Source organism: Miniopterus natalensis, chromosome 7 (genome assembly GCF_054644295.1).
Source record: "Miniopterus natalensis isolate mMinNat1 chromosome 7, mMinNat1.hap1, whole genome shotgun sequence".
Taxonomy (NCBI): Eukaryota; Metazoa; Chordata; class Mammalia; order Chiroptera; family Miniopteridae; genus Miniopterus; species Miniopterus natalensis.
The window spans coordinates 822,186-842,168 of record NC_142087.1 but is presented as its reverse complement, the minus strand read 5'-3'; the positions used below and the strand labels follow the sequence as shown (position 1 = coordinate 842,168).

Sequence of the window (19,983 nt, the reverse complement as noted above, 5' to 3'; positions counted from 1 at the left end):
TTGCCCACTTGGAACAATCCTGTGCAGTGTCAATACAGCCAAGGGATCCTTCAGTCAAGTGGTTGACAATATAAAGATGAAATAAAGATACCAAATTCCCTCGTCCTGCTGTCACTTGAGTTTTGATCTCACGGCCAATTCTCACATACCCACCCAAAAAATAAGCAAAGCCGGTTCCAAGCATCTCCCCTGGGACAGGCCTAGGAGGACAGCTGACCTGAGGAGGAAGCTGCACTGGCCAGGACAGGCACCAGTCCCCACATCACAGCCCTCCCTTGGAACTGGGATCACGGATGACTCCAAGGATGCCACATCCTTAGAACAAAAGGCCATCAGGGCAGAGCTTGACCCTCTCATTCCTGGGCCCACCGAGAGGGCTTAGGTTCCCACTACAACCATCTATCCTGCATGGAGAGGCCGGTCAGGCAGGGGTGGGCGGGAGCGTGGGAAAAGAGGCCACAGTCTCCCCTCTGTACCCTCATCCAGACCCACCTGTAAGAAAGCACTTGCTGGGCCTTAAAACCATGCCTCTCCAGAGATACGCAAGGTCCTGAAGCCACGACGGGGGAGGGCAGAATTCCTCAGGAGCCAAGACTTGTCAGACACTGGGCAGAGCTAGATGGGCCGTGACCAGCTGTTCCTATTTCCAGGACATTCTCTTAAGTGCCGGCATTCTCCCGTCAGGCAGAACCAGCAACTTACTCGTGGAGGCTGATCTGTGCAGGCAGCAGGTGAACGCAGGTAGGCGGCTTTTCAACCTGTCCCCTCTTCTGAAGGGGACATCCTCCAGGAGCCCAGGGTCCCTGGACTCCCCTTAGTTTCTATACCCATATATGGGGACCCTAAAATACCCTTCGCCACCAACACGGACATTACCAACAGCATCCAGATGGAGGTCAAAGTCTGAATGTCTCCCTGAAATTCACTTGTCGTTGTCACTCCAGTTTGGTCTCCCCACTAAAAACTAAAAGTTGTATCACAGAGGGCTTTACGCTAGAACCCAGGACTGGCTCCAGAGGGCTCTAGTCCCAGCCTTCCTCTGAAGCTGGAGGGTGGGGAGGGGTATTATCCACTTAATTTGATGCTATGAGGAAGCGGCAGGTATTCCAAAAATAAACACTCTAAAGAAAGATTCAATAATGCTTTTTCTTTGAGATATCAAACAGGCACACCATAAACTTGAAAAGCTCCTCTACTTCTATTAAAATTTGTTCATTTCCAGAGAGCCTGGGCCAGCCTTACTCTTCCAATTGCCCAGACGCACCCGCGGCCCACAGCAGAGGGGTGCGGCCGATCGTGAAGACTGCTCTGCTGCCCCTCCTCTAACTGGGGCCAGCTTGTAAGAATAATCTTCACTTTGTTGTTGTTGTTGTTAATTCTCACCCAAGGATATTTTTTCCATTGAATTTTTTTTTTTTCTTTTTTTTTTTAGGGAGAGTGGGAGGGGGAGAGACAGAGAGAGAGAAACATCACTATGAGAGAGACACATCCATTTGTTGCCTCCCACATGCGCCCTGACCGCGGCCGAGGATCTAGCCTGCAACCCGGGTACATGCCCTTGCCCGGAAATGAACCGGTGGCCCTTCAGTCCATGGGCCGACACTCTAACCACTGAGCAAAGCAGCTAGGGCTAATCTTCACTTTTTAAACCTAAGAATGTCACTGAAAATGCCTACATGCTTCATGAATTATCACTCTAGCATTCCGTCCTAGAATTTCAGAGGGAATGACAAAGGCATCCCATGGGTGTTTCCCCTAGAAGAATGGAGTAATTTTGGACAAACCCACTTGTTCAGATTATACATGACTTACCAACTTCTGCTTTCCCAGAGTGTGACAATGGGCCCTGCTGATGTTCCCACCTGTCCAGGCCTCAGGACAATCCCAATTTGAAGCAGGATAAACTTAAACTAGACTGCTGCAGCCCAGGTTCTCAGCAGCAAGTACTGTCAATGCCAACCTGACCCCCAGGAGCTGCACCCTGGAACTGTTCTGATCAAAGTGCATTTTTATCCAAGCTCCCTGGTCCCTTACACCAGTGAATTCCTACCAGATTCTAAGAATGCTGGCTTCCTATTAATAGATCCCAGGGGTCTCTGCTGTTTTTAAAAAGCTAACTGCCCCTTCCCTCTTGCACTGCCTCACCCTGGGGCCAGAGCCCTGTCCCTGAACAGCAGCAGGGAGGTTGTCCCTCCACAGCCACCTGGCTCCCCCATGGTTATGCTGGGCCTCTCATACCATGGTGCCCCTGGGTGGTCCACTACATGCCTACTCCAGGGAGCCCTCCTGGTCAGCACCCACAAATAGAACAGGTCCACTCTATTTTTTTGTGGGTTTTTTTATTGATTTTAGAGAGAGGAAGGGAGATGGGGAGAGAGAGAAACATTGATGTGAAAGAGAAACAGATGGGTTGCCTCCTGTATGCACCCCTACCAGGGATAGAACCCACAAACTTTCGATGTGTGGGATGATGCTCCAACCAACTGAGCCACACTGACCAGGGCAGGAATATGTGCATTTAAACAACAGTGGCTATGCCATTTGCTTCAGGTATTCAAGAACATGTATTACCTGAATCAACATAAAGATTCTCTTCCCACCTGGAAGTCACCAGACCACTACCCCCTAACTCACTAAGTATACAATCTAAACATTTCAAGGTGTCAGTTGATCCTTTAAAATTCATTATACTTCTTCTACAGGCTTAAGCTTTGTACAAGCCATCTGGATATGTGAAGCTATGCTTAATGTTACTAGTAGTCCCGGAGATGTCCCCACTACAGGCTGACTTATGGGGTGATGTCAAGGAAGCCCTGTGCCCACACCCAGGCTTCCAAACGCAGGAGCCGCTGTTTTTCCCTGGGTCAGGCTCAGGCACAGTGATCTCCACATGCATGGCTTGATTGGGGAATGATTCTACAGAAGGAATCCTACAGAAGAATCACCTTTCAGGTCTCCCCAGTCAGGAGGTCCATCACAGCCTCCCATGATCTGGGCACACCATGCAAGGCGACACATGTTGCAAGCCCGGGTATGAGGGAAAACTCCAAGCTAGAGTAAGTATCTCGAGCGACTACAAAGTTCAGATGCCAACAGGGGCTTCACTGTTGTTGATACTTTTGTGTAAGCAACTTCCCTTAGAAAAACTGTTGGATTAATTCCTCAGTTGCAAACAAAGATTCCACAACTCATTTGTTTCAGGGCAAGAAGGGTTTAGCTACAAATTAAATGTTTGATTTTCACTGTACTTGACTACTACAAAACATTCACACGTGTTCCTAACATCTGACCAGTCGGTCACCAAACTTCTCTTTATTCTAGAGCATTTTCTAAGGACTAATGAACAAATCCGACAGAATTCACTTTTATATCTGTTGTTAGTACCGACAGTTTCTCAGATCTTCTATTAACAACCTCTCATATATTCCACATAAGACCAGACTAAAAAGATGAACATTTTTTTACTATTCTATCGGCACCCAAACAAGAAGGAAGGATGTCCTAACATGAGTTATGATGTAGAAAGTATGCAACCAGAAATTTCCTAGCAACCATTAAAACTATCATTTTCCAAAGGCCTTTCAACATCCTTCGCGCACACCCTCCTGTGCACGACAAGGTCTAAGGGGCACCGGCTGCAGGCAAGAGCTCTCACTTCAAGGCTCACTCGACCACTTACTAAGGGTCTCACCTTCAGCAAGTTCCTTAACCCCTCTGACTATTTCCTCACTTGGAATTGAGGCTCTTGAACATATATGATAGCTTTGGTCCCTCTCAGTTCTAAAGAAAATGATATAACTTCATCTCCTGTTGAAAACAGTTTTAAACTACAACAGGCCTCATCCTTTTGACGACAATAGGCTCTTGCTGTATATTCAGATTGAGTGGGTTAAGCCTTTTTAAGAACAGACTATTTATCATAATTATCTCTTACTTATGCCATTTCTGACCAGGTCCTTCTGATGTGGCCCCAGCCTATAGCCTCCAAGTGACAGTCACCTTAACTATCATCAGCCCTTTTATCATAGGCAAAAACTAGCACTTAACATGTATGTTTCTCAGCTTACTTTACAGACTTTAATAGCCACAGGTTCACAGGAGGACCACTAGAACAAATATGTCAACCCGACTTCAGAAATAATTTAACATGAATTTAGAGAGAGCTACCACTGAACTTGGACTCCTCCAGCCCACACCACACAAACCTGTGAGCCTGACTCCTATGAGACCCCTAAAGAAGACAGGCCTAACTCAGAGAGTGCCATTAACATATGATTTTCTGGGACTGAAAGCAAAGTAAAGTGCAATATTAAAAAAAACTTAGGCCTGGCTGGGCGTGGCTCAGTGGTTGAGCGTCGACCTAGGATCCAGGAGATAGGGGTTTGATTCCCAGCCAGAGCACATGCCCGGGTTACGGGCTTGATCCCCGGTCAGGGGCGTGCAGGAAGCAGCTGATCAATGACTCTCTCATCATTGATGTTTCTATCTCTCTCTCTCCCTCTCATTTCCTCTCTCTGAAATCAATAAAGATATATTTTTTAAAAAAACACAAAACAAAACAAAGTTTAAAGGTAAATTTTTAAAGTAGCTTCAAAGGATGTTCAGCAGAGGTGACAATGACTAGTGAAGTAATACTGACACCTGAAAATTCACATACAATGTGAAAAAATGAAGAGGGAAGGTGACATTCATCTAAGACCTCTTCCTTAGTGAGGCAGTCAGACTTTTTAAATGAAAAAGTATCCTAAAGTTATGATTTAATTCAAAAATGAACCATAGAATAACTGTACTACCATATTTCTTTTGTGATGGCAAATGCTGGTGTAATACAATCTTCCAGTCCGGCCAGCTCATTTGTATATAATTTGCATGTATTTGCATAACTTATACACGAGTGGGTGTTCTCTTCATGCATCTAAATTTAATTGAATAATTTCAGTATCTGTTCAGAGATAGTAGAGGGGAAACAGAAGCCATGAAAGAGTCATAGTTAAACTACTGCTGACTTAGAAAAAACACACAGACACATACACTAACACATAAGATCAGCTACAGCTCGTCAATATGGCAAAAGCTTCCCAGCAGCAGTCTAGAAATAATGTCTCCTCTCCCCTTACCCACTCTACTAAATTAATATGTCCACAAAGAGATCCGTTTTCCAAAAATGAAAACTGATTTAATTCTACAGAGGCCATACAAGGGTTGTAAAACTGAATTACAAGGAATGCTAACCCAAGCTCCAATGCTTCAAAGATTGTCCAAAAATCTGTCGCTTTGCCAAGATCTAAACCAGTGGTTTCAGGTTTATGTTTTCACCATGTGTCTGCCTAAAAGTTAAGAAGCCAACATTGAAGGTTCGCAGTATTCCTCTGATTGGGTTCCCTAGCCCCCAAACCAACCACAGCACACCTGCCTCAGCAGCATCCTCACCGTCACCCAGAATTGATCTCCTGGAGTCCACACTGCCTCAGTCATCATCCAAGATCTCTCTCCAGGGGCTTTTGGACCCCAGAATTAGCAAGAAACAAGCAAAGGGGTAGCAAATGAAAAAACCTGTATCAGGACTGACGATCTTCCACAAAGTAGAAGGCAGCTTACTGCTGCCTCATTTATTGCAAAATAAATCCTTCAAGTAATAACGAGAAAACAATGCGCTGCTAAATCTTGTGGCTCTCTTATGCTTCAATTTCTTCACTTGGAGGCATGATTTTTAAAGGTTTTCAATATTTCCATTATAAATTTTGGAGTAGAACTGGGCATGAGAAAACGTACCCCAACAGTGTCCTCTCTCCTTTCTCAAAATGTATTGGAGATGTTTCATTTCATGTGGTGGTATTGTGAAGGGTATCCCTAAGCCTGAAGACTGAAAACTGCCTAGAATGTTTCTAGATGCTAAAAATACTTTATAACTCAAGTTTCCCTGACCTATAGTCATCTCAACCTAGCTACGTGATCATCTGAATTAGCTGGAGAAAGCAACAGGAACAGAGTACGGGGTCACAGAATCACAAATACGCACAGAACACATGCAAGAACAGTGTCAGCAGCCAAACCACAGATGATATATACGCATATCAAGGTGCACCCGTTATTGTTACTATTTGCCACATGCTTTTGAAACACCTAAGATAATGGACCAAGACCTTCATAAATGCTTTCTCAAATAGCAGCCAGATAGGTCCCCGAGGCCAGGAAACTTCTGAATCCCACAGCGTTTCCCTGTCGCCTGCTAAGCCCTTGGATGGCACACGACAAATGAATGAGGTCTCACTAAATTAAAAACACTCAACACCTAGCACTTCTTTTTGGTAGCCTAGAAGGAAAAAGTCTGTTTTACTCAGACACTTTCCAACATTTCATCTGATTGGCTCAAAAAGTAGGCTAATCAGCTAGATTTGAAGGCAATATTTCCTCGATAAGCAGAAAACTCCCGATGCTGCAGGCTCTGCTTGGGACACTCAGTCAAACTCAAGCATAAAAAAGCACAATTTTCAAAATATAATGATAAGCTTAAGAATGCAGGAGAAAGTTACATTGGTCACGAAATGGCACATTTTTATTCCTCAGAAACATTGTTTGATAAAATTCAGGAGTTCTTAAAGATAAATCACTTTTATATTGAATGTGACCCTCATTGTTCCTAAGAATCTTAAGATCTTAGTTGCTACGGTTCTGAATATAACAGCTGCAATTCAGACAGGCCAGTCTACAGAGTTTGCTGTGAAAGAAAAAAGGGTTCAGCCTGTGATGAGGTGAAAGGTGCACAAAGGCCCCAGAGACCTGAGTCAGGTCCTTGCAGTTCCATTGACATGCTCTGTAACCACGAGCAAATCACTGCAGCTGTCTGAGCCTAAGCTGCTCCAACTCTACAATTCAATTTATAAAAGGCTTTGGCCAGGACTAATATGTATTTTATGGTTTCAATCAACAAGAACTCAATAACTGAATGAATGAATGAGTGAATGAATAAAAAGAATGAAAAAACTAAAAACTGATTTTGTTTTCAGGTGCCCCTCTTGGTGGTAGAGGGGGCTTTGCTGCCGATGATATCATTTATCATTTTGTTTTCTGGAAAACAAAAGATTGAGCCTCCTCTGGAGAGGTGTAAAGATGTCAGGGATCTCAGACTGGCTGAGGGGAGGAGGGGCAGCGCATGGATCTGTGCACTAGTCAGACATACTCTCCTGAGGGGCTCTTTTGCTGTGATTCAGGGGCCAGACACCCAGTCTTGATAGTCCATTTTAGTTTCTTGTAGGTTTTTATTGCCTGTAAGCTGAGAAAATACCTCCGAGTTTAGTCTCAGGAAATTAAAATCCCCCTATGTCACAACAGATCCGATCTGGCCCTGTGTGGGCTTTCTCTCAGAAAGCCATGGTCCAGAGCAAGGTCTCTGGATCTGGTCGCTGGTGCTGGCAATGATGGTCCTTATGGTGACTGCACCCCACCCCTACATTTTGATAGGCCCACCTTAGAGGCAAAGGTTTGCTATAAATCAACTATGGTTTAATTTAGGAATAAAAGGCTTTTTCATTTTTCTGGTATTCTCTAACTTCTTAGAATATATCCCCAGTGCCTGACTTCAAGTTAGTTTTATATCTTACTAAGTGTTTTGCTGCTGCCCACAAATAAGGAGTAGGCCACACATCTGATGGTGGATAACAGAACTCTCAAGATCCCCTGATTTTGCTTATGAAAGAAAATATACATGTACAGGAATAAGGCATGAAATGATGCCTAAAACAAGCCCAAATATAAATATATAATGTTGTTCATGCTCACCTAAGGATATTTTTTCCTTTTGCTTTTCAGCGAGAGTGGAAGGGGGGAGGGAGAGACTAGACAGACATCGATGTGACAGACACATTAATTAGTTGCCTCCCACATGTACCCTGACCAGGGGCATAGAATGAACTCGCAACCCAAGTTCAGACCCTTGACCAGGAATCGAACCTGTGACCCTTCAGTGTGCAGGCTGACGCTCTAATCACTGAGAACACTGTCAGGGCAATATAATTTTAATAATACTTGCCTGTGGAATAAATAAAGAAAAGAAAAAAACTGGAAAGCGTAAACAAATGGAATCTTTAATAGCTATCAATTCTTCTGGCCAAACAAAAATTGGGTAGTGTTCTAATGGCTTCAGGATCATTTTATCCAAAATAAGTTAAGACATTAAGGTAGATATTAAGATTGTAGGAAAAGGCTTAGGATATAAACAAAATCAGATTAATAAAGAGGCTGCTGAAACTACTAAGCAGGTCTAGAGTTGGAACCCTTAAAAGTAATGTGAAAAATACCAAGCAGTGGAGAATTCTGAATCGCTGCAGAGCCTGAGTTCCTTATAAAGTCCAACTGGGTTTCTAAAAGCCCCCAACTGCCAAAATGTCCAAAGGTTGCACGCTGCTGTTTCCACAGTGTGTCAGTTCTTCTGCCAAAGTTCTGTTCTTGTTTATTTTTTCTAGGTGGTATTTTACATACTTCTAAGAAAGACAATTGTGTCAGTAGTTGTGTCGTTACTGCTTTGTGAGTGTCACTGAAGGACAGAGGTGTGAGCGACTGCCAAGGCTGGTAGGGTTATTATGATGGCCCTTGCTTCGCCTTATAGCAGTGGTTTCTAAAGCATTTTTTCATCTGTAGGCACAACACTGTGCTAATTCCCTTTATGATTCCCTTTTAAATGATTATTGAAATTGTATTATTTCAGCAATGTTTTAGTGGGAAATAGCCAAAGTTGTACATCTGGCCCTATCATCAATTAAATTTCCCTTTGCTGTAAACTTGAGATAGTTTTAGTGTAAACAACTCCAATATGGATGGCCAAAGTAAAACTTTCCATTTCAGTAAATTCTTGTCCTTTACACAGATATGGAGTAGACTTTTACTGGTGTAATTTGCGCTAACATGATGGAAGGTGATTAAAAAGAGATCATTTCACCTTAGTTATCTGAAACTGAGGTTGGGGCATTTGCCCATTTTATTCTGGGTTATATTCTACTTTACATTTAGTTGAAGAACTATAAAACTGCTATGTTTTATCAATTTAAAAGCCCCACAGAATTAGAATTGCTACAGAAGTGTATCTTCAGTTCAAAATGTGAGAGGAATCTAAACTGATAATTATTCTTAGGCCACCTTCTTCATGGAATAGAGTAATTATTTTGGAGATGATAATAGCAATACCTGGTCATTTATCTGATGGCTTCTAGGTCTATATTAGGTTTTCTAAAAACAAATGACTAAGCTAAAATGAGCTATGCAGGTACATTTTGCCTTAATCTCTTCGACTCCTTTGATAAAAAGTTTTTAACATTTTTCTCTGCATTACACCAATATCATCAGTGTTTCTTTAATTTGATCTTCTATTAATTATTCTTGATTGCAAGAAGTTCAAACTACTAGCACTTTCTCTTAAATAAACATTCAATCACCTGATTTTTACTTAGACTAAGTCCATTCCTCATAATGTTTCTCCATTCACCCAAGCTAAGTTCCATCTAAAATCAGAATACTAAGAAGAAGAATTTGGGTGCCCCCTCCATAATGTGAGAGCAGATGATGGAGAAAATGTATGAACCTACTCAACAAAGTCATCAAAGGCATGAGACAAGAACGTAACAAGTATGCGCAGGCCAAGAGTAGATTATTTATCCAAAAGATGTCCCCCACCACCCCACCCACCTTACCTTCCAACGTGAAGCAAGAATCCATTTTTCCCATGTCTATATCAGATCCAACCCAGGAGATACAGGACACAAGGCTCGTTTTATCCTTACCTTTGATCATGTATTAATAAAGTAATATTCATGAAAATGCTTTTGTGAAAGAAGATAGATTACAAAGCTTTCGAGTGTTCCCAATTTCTAATGGCAGGACATTAACAGTAAAACCTTTCCAACTGCATTTACAGATGGAGCAAAAGTCTTTTTTCCCCCAGCTTTATTGAGGTATGATTGACAAATGGGGTGAAGTTCTTAAAAGTACTTCTGAGTAGTTATAGGAAGAAGGCAGGATATTAGGTCAGGGGAATTTGAAACCAGGAGTTCACTGGCCAAAATCATATAAATTGAAGGCTGACTATAATATGCACTATTTGGGGTAATTTTTTTAGATGGTATATACAAGAGTGAGTGTGAGTTGCAACAGGCCTAAGGCATCCAGGTGTAGTCAGGAAATACTCTGGGTAATGGGTATAAAAGGTGGAAAATCTCTGAGGTTGTACTGATGAGTTCAAAGGATACACAGTACTAAACGTTAAAACTTAACAACTGTTTTCTGACAACTTGTGAGACATAGACAAAAGCTAGAAAACAGAACAGATCATCATTACAAGACAAAGTTATATATTTGTGGCTTTCACACCCTTTTCAGAAGATCTGCTCTCTTATTTATTCTGTATCTTCGGGATAACCTTGCCATATGTTGATGACTCCCGAATCACCATCTTGTCACAGCCTCTCCCAGCCTCGGACTGCTGTCTAACTGCTCTCTAACCATCTCTCCATGGATGTCCTTGGCTTGTCAGTCAAGGAGCCTCACCCTGAGTGAGCTCCACCTCCTAGGTTGCCTATCCCAACTCATACCATCAGCTCATTTACCCAAGACTGAAGCCCAAAGTCATTTTGGAAGCCACAGTCACTCAGTGTACATACCCAAGGCCTCTGCTCCAGGCCCTCTTCTCTGTCGCTGCTGCCTAGGTCAGGCCTTTCATCTCTGCCCTGGAAGAGCTCCTCACTACCCTTTTTGGTTAGTTGCAGCTTCTGTCTCTACCCTTCATTTACTTCTACCCATGGCCACGAGGCTCAACTCCCCTAAACACATATCTAATGACATCTTTCCTGAAAAGCCCAAAATGGTGCTCCTTACTTTACAGGATAATCTACACACAGCATTCAAATACTTTATGGTCTGGCCCCAGCTTTCTTTTTCAACCTTATCTTTATCTGTCGCCTTCCTTCCCACATACCCTACATCCCAACCATATTTGCTATTCCCGCTAATACAGTTAGTTTTCTCACATTTATGCAATAGTGTTAGCCTTACCCTGTGCTCAGAATGCTCTCTCCTTACATTTGTCTACCTGGAAAACTACAGTTCATGCTTCAAGATGCAAATTCAAATGTCACGACCTATGTGAACATATCCACAAACCCTCCTAGACAGGTGTACACAAGTATCTCTGCCCTGAATCCCCACAGCACAATGTGCTAAATACATGTTACTACAGACTATGACCAAACACATACTTGTGGGTCTTCTCCATTAGATCCCAAGTCCCTCTATATGGCAGAGACTGTTCCTCACTCATCTTTGTGTCCAAGTCCCCTGTAGAGTGCCCAGCATATAGTTGGAGCTCTGTATGTGTGTGCTAAAGATAAATTTTATCAAAAACAGCTGGTTGTGATCCTTCTTATTTTCCCACTGCTCCTCTTCCAACAATAGCTTCTTTGTATTGGTGACTTATAAACATCTCCACATACTTTTAAAAGTGAAGGTTTGCCCAGATTACGATGAGATTCTCTATCCTCTCACATATCAGTTTTTTGCTTTTTTTTAAAATATGTTTTCATTGATTTTATAGAGAGAGGAAAGGAGAGGGGAGAGAGAGAGAAAGATCGATGTGGGAGAGAAACATCGACTGGTTGCCTCTCACATACTAGGGACCGAACCCACAACCTGGGCATGTGCCCTGACCGGGAATCAAACCAGCGACCTTTCGGTACATGAGATGATGCACAACCAACTGAGACCAGCCAAGGCTAGTTTTATTTCTTGATTTGATGGGACATTTCATGCACTAAAGAAAATGGAGGCACAGTAGGTAGGTGAACCTACCCTTATAAGCTTCCATACCATACAAAAGGCACTGTAATGATTTGATCCCATAAACTTAATATGAAAAGTTCCTAATTGTTTGAAGTCATTCCCATAAAAATCTTGAAGAATTCTTACCATAAATAATGTATTATTATCTTAAAACATCACAATTTTAAAATTTTCTAATTTTCAGGAAAAACAAGAGTCTGACCAAAATTTTCCCATTTTTCCATTTCTTCACATCTCCTGACAGTCTCCCCTATCAACAGTCCTGATAACACAAGAGCAACTTGCAGGACAAGGGGGTTGTTCCTGGAAGTCGGTTACCTGGCCCTACCTGGAGTCTTGTCTAAAGAGTAATGCCTCACTCAGAAACATGTACAAGAAGCTTGCTAGCCTCTAATAATATCACCTCTACAATAAAGCATCGCTCTCAATTCTGTTATGTCTTTTACTTCCCTTTAATTATTAGTTCATATTTGTAAATCTTGTAATTTCAAGTAGATCACCTCTACATGTCAGTATACCTTTCTTTTGCATTGTTAATGGTGTCTGAGAGTATGCTTTAAAAGAATAAGTTTTGGGAGTTTAATTTTTTTTTAAAATGAGGATACCCAAAAGAACAGAAAGCAGGGACTCAAAGAGACATCTGGACACCCATATACACAGCAGCATTATTCACAGTAGCCAAAAGGTGGAGGCAACCAGGTGTCCATCGATAGACAAGTGGATAAGCAAAATGTGGTCTAGCCATACAATAAAGTATTATTCATTCTTTAAAAGGAAGGAAATTCTGGCACAAGCTACAACATGGATAAACCTTGAAGGCTCATACTAAGTAAAATAAGCTAGCCACAAAACCACAAATACTGTACAATGCCACATTTATGAGGTACCTAGAGCAGTCAAGTTCACAGAGACAGGAAAAAGAGCGGTGGCTGCCAGGGGCTAGGACAGGAGGAATAGGGAGTTGGTGTTGAATGGGTAGAGAATTTGAATTTTCAAGATGATAACAGTTCTGGGGACGGATGGTAGTTACAGTTGTACAACAATGTGAATGTAGTTAATGCCACTGAACTGTACACTTACAAATGGTTAAAAAACAATGTTTTCCATAGAGGGGCTGTACCATTTTTCATTCCCACCAGCAGTGCACAAGGGTTCCATTCCAAACCCTTCTTGTTATGTATATTTTATCACAATTTTTTTAAAAAGGGGAGCAGAACATTTGAGAACCAATTAAAGATCAAAAGCTAGGTAACTAACTTAAATATCACAATGCTAAGTGGTAACAAGTTCTTTAATGAGGACTCGAAAGAACCCTTATATATATTGCAAATCACTAAAAAACACTTCACAAACCCAACAGACTCGTGAAACAACTTTTTCCCAAATGATTCAAGAATCTCAGTGCATTTTCTTATTTTTATGAAATTAACGGGGGTACACAGAGATGAGAAGTAAGGTGACAGGATGTGTGGCAGTTGCCAGACTAACAGGAAATAGAGCTCTGTCCAGTCACTGTACTGGGTAAATGTAGCTCAACCCAAGTTTAGAAACAAGGAAAGCCAACAGCATCATTACTCCGAATATAACAGCAGGTAAAATATTAGATCAGAACAGAACCTGCATAATAGGTAGCAACTTTGCAACTTTTAAAAAGTAAATGTACACAGACAGCAGTTTGGTGATTCCCAGAGGGTGAGGGGATGGGGGAGGTAGAAGAGGGTAAAGGGGGCAAATGGTAATAGAAAGCGACTTGACTCGGGGTGGCGAACACACAATACAATATACAGATGATGAATTATAGAATTATACACCTGAAACCTATATAATTTTATTAATCAATGTCACCCCAATAAATTCAATTTTTAAAAAAGTAAATGTGGATTGAGGTTGCAGAGTGTTTAGGACGAGTCCTCCCTGCCCTAATGCCCCATCTCCAAAGCACTGCCTTACAGTCTGCTCTGGGAGGTACAGAAGCGACAGCCGTAACTGACAAGCCCAGCAACACCATGGCTTCCCCAGCTGTATCTATGGACTCAACAGAAAAACTTCTGTTCCTAAGTGAAATATGTAGCCCAGGCAGTGTGAGCAGCATTTCTGACCTCTCCTAGGCACTCTCTCCTACATGATCATTTAGCAGCTATAATGCTTTGTATTTGTAAATTTTCTGTACACTTATTCAGCAATCCCACCTCCCAAATATGACTGGCCTGGTCAGAGGGAAGGTACCAAAGCAGAGCACCACTGAGCAGTCGCAAAGGCCATGGCGTGTTGTGAAAGCTGAGACGAAGCACTTGCTGCCTGGCGCTTCCACCACTGTCCTCTGGACAACCATGTCCCTGACTTCACTATCATAATCCCCAGGTGCAGAAAAATGTAAAGAACCATGGCAAAGGAGATCCCAGGAAAGGAAGTGGGAAACTATTTATTAAATTTCAGGCTGAAGCCACGCAGACCCCAGACGCCCTGCGTGCAGCAGGCACCTCTCCCATGCACTGAGCTTGCAGAGCTAACCAAGCATAGCCAAGCAGCCTTCAGTAGGAATCATCCCCAACACAAAAACAAGTATTATATGAAGTTCAACAAGAAAGCCTGCAAAGAAAAACCCAACAGAAACCTCCAGGAGCCCCCTTTTGTGTTGTTAGATTACACAATTTATAACTGGATCTGTCTCTTCCCTCTGCCTAGCCTCTTCAATCCCGGCGATGTCTCCCTCTGCCCACACTCATTATGTTTCCAAAAATTATTTTCCAAGCTAAACGAACTTCACATCTCACGCTCTACTACAAACATGCATAACCTTTTTGGAGGTCAAAATCTTACTAAGAATCTCATTAAATATCTCGCTTTCTCTATAGAAACAGGCACAATTTCAAGGAATTCACGTATGTCCTGGCTCCCCTGGGGTTAAAAACCTCTGTCCCAGTGGCTGCCTCTTTCCATTTCCTTTCTACATTGAATTTGAGAAACACTTGGCAACCTACCTCTATTTGTAAGAATTATGTAACTTTAACAAATTTCAAGAATCCATAAGGGCTCCTTTTGAAGGGGTGGCCCATCTAGTCCACTGATATCAAGACTAAGAGGAGGTCATCGCAGATAGACTCAAGAGGTTCAGCCAGTCTGTCACAGAGCAGCCCTGAAGGGCACCCCCCACTCCCAGATTGATTCCTGCTCTCAGCGGCTGCCCTCGCACATGTACCAATGTGACTTTGTGAGGACCGCTGAGACTCAGTCTGTTACAACTGGCATCAGTTGCCACGGGCAAGTCATCACAAGAACCTGACCTTGGTAAGCACATTTTACACTTGAGTGCTGTTCATCCGGGTGACACCAAGCGGGGAGCAGGGAGGCAGGAAGACAGACAGAGACAGTGCCAGAGCATGCTGCCAGGCGCTGCCCCCACCCCACGGGCTACAGAAGCTGCCTCACCCACACAGAGGGACTGAGCCCACAAAGCCAAATTTTTGAGCTGCTGCTGAGAATCCCATAAAAAGCAATGCTATTTCTAACCTCCCGCACCATGGAAAAATACCCACTCCACCAAGCAACCCAAAATCTCTGGAAGGTTTATTTTTATATTCTTCCCCACGCCCCCCACCCATTCCTCCCCCACAAAATTTTTAGGTGGAAAATTTGCTAGCTTTTTAGCAGTTTGACACTACTGCGCTAGGCATCCACTGAGGAAGCTGTTAGCATGCTTGATTTTAAAGCGAAAGTAAAGGTGTTTTTCTAACACAACTCTGAATGTCTGCTTAGTAAGAAAATAATATAGTCCCAAAATAGAAGGACAGCATCCAACAAATAGGCAAAGAAAAATTCCCAAGTTCCCAGGCCACAGACGGAAATGACAGAGGTGATAAGTTTCTCTTCCCAGCCTCTGAAAGTGGTGTTCCTGCCTGCTGGCCTTCCCCTTTGCACTGCTGCTTTATCCCAACTCAAACACAGCAGAGCATCCCTGACGCCCGTGCTGAGTTTCCATTCTTCGCAGGGCACGCTAACCTTAAAGTTGAACAATGAAGGAAAGCAGTGCGATGGAGCTCAGATCCGAGTCCCCTGATGCTGTGCAGACATGGGCGGGCAGGAGGGAGGGCCTGAATAAGGCCGGAGAACCCTTCTGGTTGGCTCTCAGAAGTCAAGCGGGACCCCAAAACTAGTAGGCCTAGGATGTGTCCCAGGACCCAACCCCACTGGGAACCTGGGCATCGCTTCCCTGAGGACAACTCGGAAGGCAGAGAAGCACTGACCTACAGCTGCCCAGCTTCTCGCAGATGGGAAGTCTCGGTGCAGCCTCTGAACAATCTTAACCCAACTGTGGGGCCGAGTTTGAATCCTCCTCCAAGTTAGGGAACCCCCAGCACAATATGGTCATTTATAATGCAGCTCAGAATGTTTTTGTTTGATCGCATTTTCATGGTTCAATCTATTTTATTGTACACTACCGAGGATACATCCAGAGAAAATAAGCATTACTTTATTTACCAGTGTAGACATCAGGGGCCTACACTCAAAGGTGATGCTTTTCCAGCACTACTGATCTTCTTCGATTTACCTTAAAAGTTTAAATTTAACGCAGATACAGGAAGTTCAGGTCAGGGATGCATTATCTATACCGAAGGTTATTTTTGAATTGCTGGAGCATCCCCCACAGGGACCACAGGTCGCACACTGAAAGACTTTCAAATGGCTCCCTGGCCCTCACATCCACTTCAGATCCCTTAAGGACCTTGGGGAAAAACAAAAGAGAGGTGGGATTTTCCCACCTAAACCTCTCTTGTCTGTGCTGAGTGCCAATCGGTTCTAAGTCTGAGATTTCGTTCTCTAATGAAGAGGACAGGAAATGGGGCCAAAGCTTGAATAATGATTTCTTTACCTACATCCAGCAGCTCTGTGCCCACCAGCACTCCACCAGACCTGGCTCTGGCAAGATGCCTCCTGAAATTCCTCAGCAAACCCCCTCAGTCCTGAAAGAGGGCAGAGATATCTGTGCCTCCAGTCTCTCTCTTCCTCTCATCCCGTCAGCACATGGTCCTTGAGTAAGAACTAGCATTTGGATGGAAAATAATAACTGACATTTTACTGAGTTCCTACTGCACATCAAATGCTGAATTACACATCTTCACAAGAATTCTGCGGGATAAATACTATCCCATTTAAAGATGAGAAAAGCTGAGACTCCGAGAGGGATAGGACTTGCCAGAGTAACAAAGTGAATGAAAATGGCAAGCACAGAATTTGAGCATAGGCTGGGTTTCTAACTACACCTTACAAATGTGACATGGCAAAAAGGGCATCTGTCTTTGGATTTATCAAGGAGGTCAACATTTTAAAATACATGTGATAACAATCTAAACATGAGGACCCAACTCCATTTTAAAACCAACTGCAAAAAAATCCATAGTTCAGTAAGACAGGTACATTCTGCAGTTAATGCAAAAATCCAGACCTCATTCAGCCTTCCCAGCCAAGCAGATGGAGGAGAGTGGTCATTCCACCTGTCCATCTTATCAACACTTAGGAACGTCTCATGGTCCAGCTGTGAGCTTTAAGATGCAGGATTTTACAAGTAACAGAGCAAATATAAATTCCAGGACAGTCCGCTCTAAGAACATACTTTAGAAGTGCGAAAGTTCTTAAAACACCTCAGAATCCAAGTATGAGCTTGAAAATGACCTGAGCCCTGGCCAATGTTGTTCAGTGGTTAGAGTGTCAGGCTGTGCACCAAAGGATCTCGGGTTGAATTTCCAGTTAAGGGTACATGCCTGGGTTGCAGGTTTTCAGGTTCAATCCCCAGCCCCAGTCAGGGAGGGTGTCGGGAGATGACCAATCAATTTATCTCTCTCACATCTCTCTCTCTCTCCTGACCCCTCCCTTCCCCCTTCCACTCTCTCTAAAAATCAATGAAAAAGATATCCTGGGGTGAAGATTAACAAAAAAAAGAAGAAAGAAAATGACCTGAGAGGCACAAAGCGACTAGCAGTTCTGCAGACAGGGATCTGCTCTTTAACTGCTCTGATGTTCAGTAGGAGCAACGTTGCTTTGTATTTAAAACCCACATACAGTAATGTAGCCAAGAAAAAGTTTTCCATTACCAATTTTGAAAGTTGCTTAAAATAGCTAACAGAAGGCAGTAACCCCATATATGGGGGGAAATCAGGTACTTATGTAATTTGCAAGAATTATTTCTACTTTTGTTGAAATTTTGTAAATCAAGCTATACCGTCCTTAGGGGCATAGTCCAGCAGTGTATTCAGTTACTCAGTAAAATCCTACTTATACACGGTTTTAGTTTTTGGTGGTAAAGTCAAAGACGACTGTATCTGAGATGATGAAAGAGAAACTTTCATCAGGCCCATACTCTCTTGGCCCTGTTAAAAATGAGTGGCCATCTCCACTTTAAACTGGTGGTGGGTGTGCCAAATCATGGAAGAAAAATAGCCCAGCTCATCAACACTCACCAAGTCAGGGAAGATAAGGCATTCTCAAACATCATACTGTCCTGTCAAGTAATAAAGAATCACACGAATGGGAAGTTCTTCATCAGTCACTAAACATCTGCGAGGCGCACAGCCTGAATGGTCCCTGTGAAAGCTTACCAGCCACCCTGTGAGAGCCCAGCAAATGGGCTCCAAGTCTTCAGATATCTGATAGTGAAAACCACTCAGGAAAGAAACACATGAACTGCACACGCTCAGCAATGCAGAGGAACTGCACCCAATACTGACTCGGAGTGTAGTTTGTTACGTGCTGTGTGCTTCTTAGCACCTACAATTTTAAGAAGATTCCAAACTGTGAAAACTCCATTTAAATTCAGGTTTCTGTGTTCCTCAACAAGGAAGCACATTAAATCCCTCCTGATTCTCAGATTGCCTCATCTACTTCCAACAGCAATCACAAATAAAAAGGCTAAATGAGCCTCCAGGAGTGATCTTAATTCATTTTATTAGAAAAATGTTCTAGTGAACTTCTATGTACCAGGAAGTCCAGAAAGTGTTTTAGGCCCTAGAATAAAAGAAGTGTGCATGGGGGGGGAGGGGGCATTCTTGACCTTACAAAGCTTACATTCTAGTAAGAGATTTAGCATAAACGATGAGTTACACCTGGCAAATTAAAAATTTAGGAAAAAGTTGTACCTTATATTTTATAGACTTCCTTACTTTCCTGAAGACTCTCATATATTTCTTCATTTGATGCTCCCCACAGCCTGGTAATTGGGCGGAACGGGAAGCACTAACATCACTTGACAAAAACAGAGGCAGAGATGTGAAGAGGCATGCCTCAGGTGAAAAGCTGGCGGTGGGCAGGCTGAGAAGCCAGGATGCTCCTGGCACCCTCCTGGCACCTTCACTGACTGTCCCCCACTGGGGCTGGCTCTGATTCAGGCTTTGAGTCTGAGGATATCCAAAGATACCAAAACACATCTGGGTTATCTAAGCTTCTACTTTCAGAAACCCCAACGCCCGGCCACTTATACCCAACCCTTCAAAAAGAAACACACAGGTGCACAGACATAAAACCAAATGCAGCATATTAGGAGGTCAACCCCCACTTCACTGTACAGACCACGTATACTACCGATAAAAAGAAAAACCTGCTCACTTGATGTCACAATAGCTGAGAGAGAGAAAGAAACTGACATTTATTTAGTGTGTGCTATATGCCAAGCGCTGTATTAAGCAGGGTGGCTCATTTATTCCTCATGGCAACCACATTATTGCCCCCATTTTAAGAAGTAAGAAACCAAGCAAAACAAAGAATTAGTAATGAAAAATAAAGAATCTCATGCATCTGGGCATTAAAACAGCAAAACAGTAAAATTATTTTTCTTTAAGTATTTTAGTAAATCTAGAAATATTTATTTTATATATATTCACAGACCACTGTGAATATACTTGTGTATTAAACAAAAATGTCATATTTAATCTGATATCATGCAACTTTCATCCTAGCAGTAAAAACTAAATTAGTGGTTTTTACACCTAGAAGTCGGTACAACTTTCTTGAGAACACCATCTCAATGGTTAATACTGTGACAAGTTCTGTGTCACAAACATTATCAAAAAAAAAAGAGCCTTGCCCTGGCCGGTGTGGTTCAGTTGGTTGAGCGTTGTCCCATGCACTAAGCAGTCACCAGTTCAATTCCTGATCAGGGCACATGCCCGG

At 42.7% G+C, this 19,983-nt stretch overlaps 1 protein-coding gene across 6 annotated transcripts in view; it reads right to left on the bottom strand.

The window, feature by feature from the left end:
- The window catches only part of LDLRAD4 (low density lipoprotein receptor class A domain containing 4), a 340,534-nt gene that overhangs the window by 260,166 nt on the left and 60,385 nt on the right, over nt 1–19,983 (bottom strand). The gene's annotated exons all lie outside the window — the stretch shown is intronic.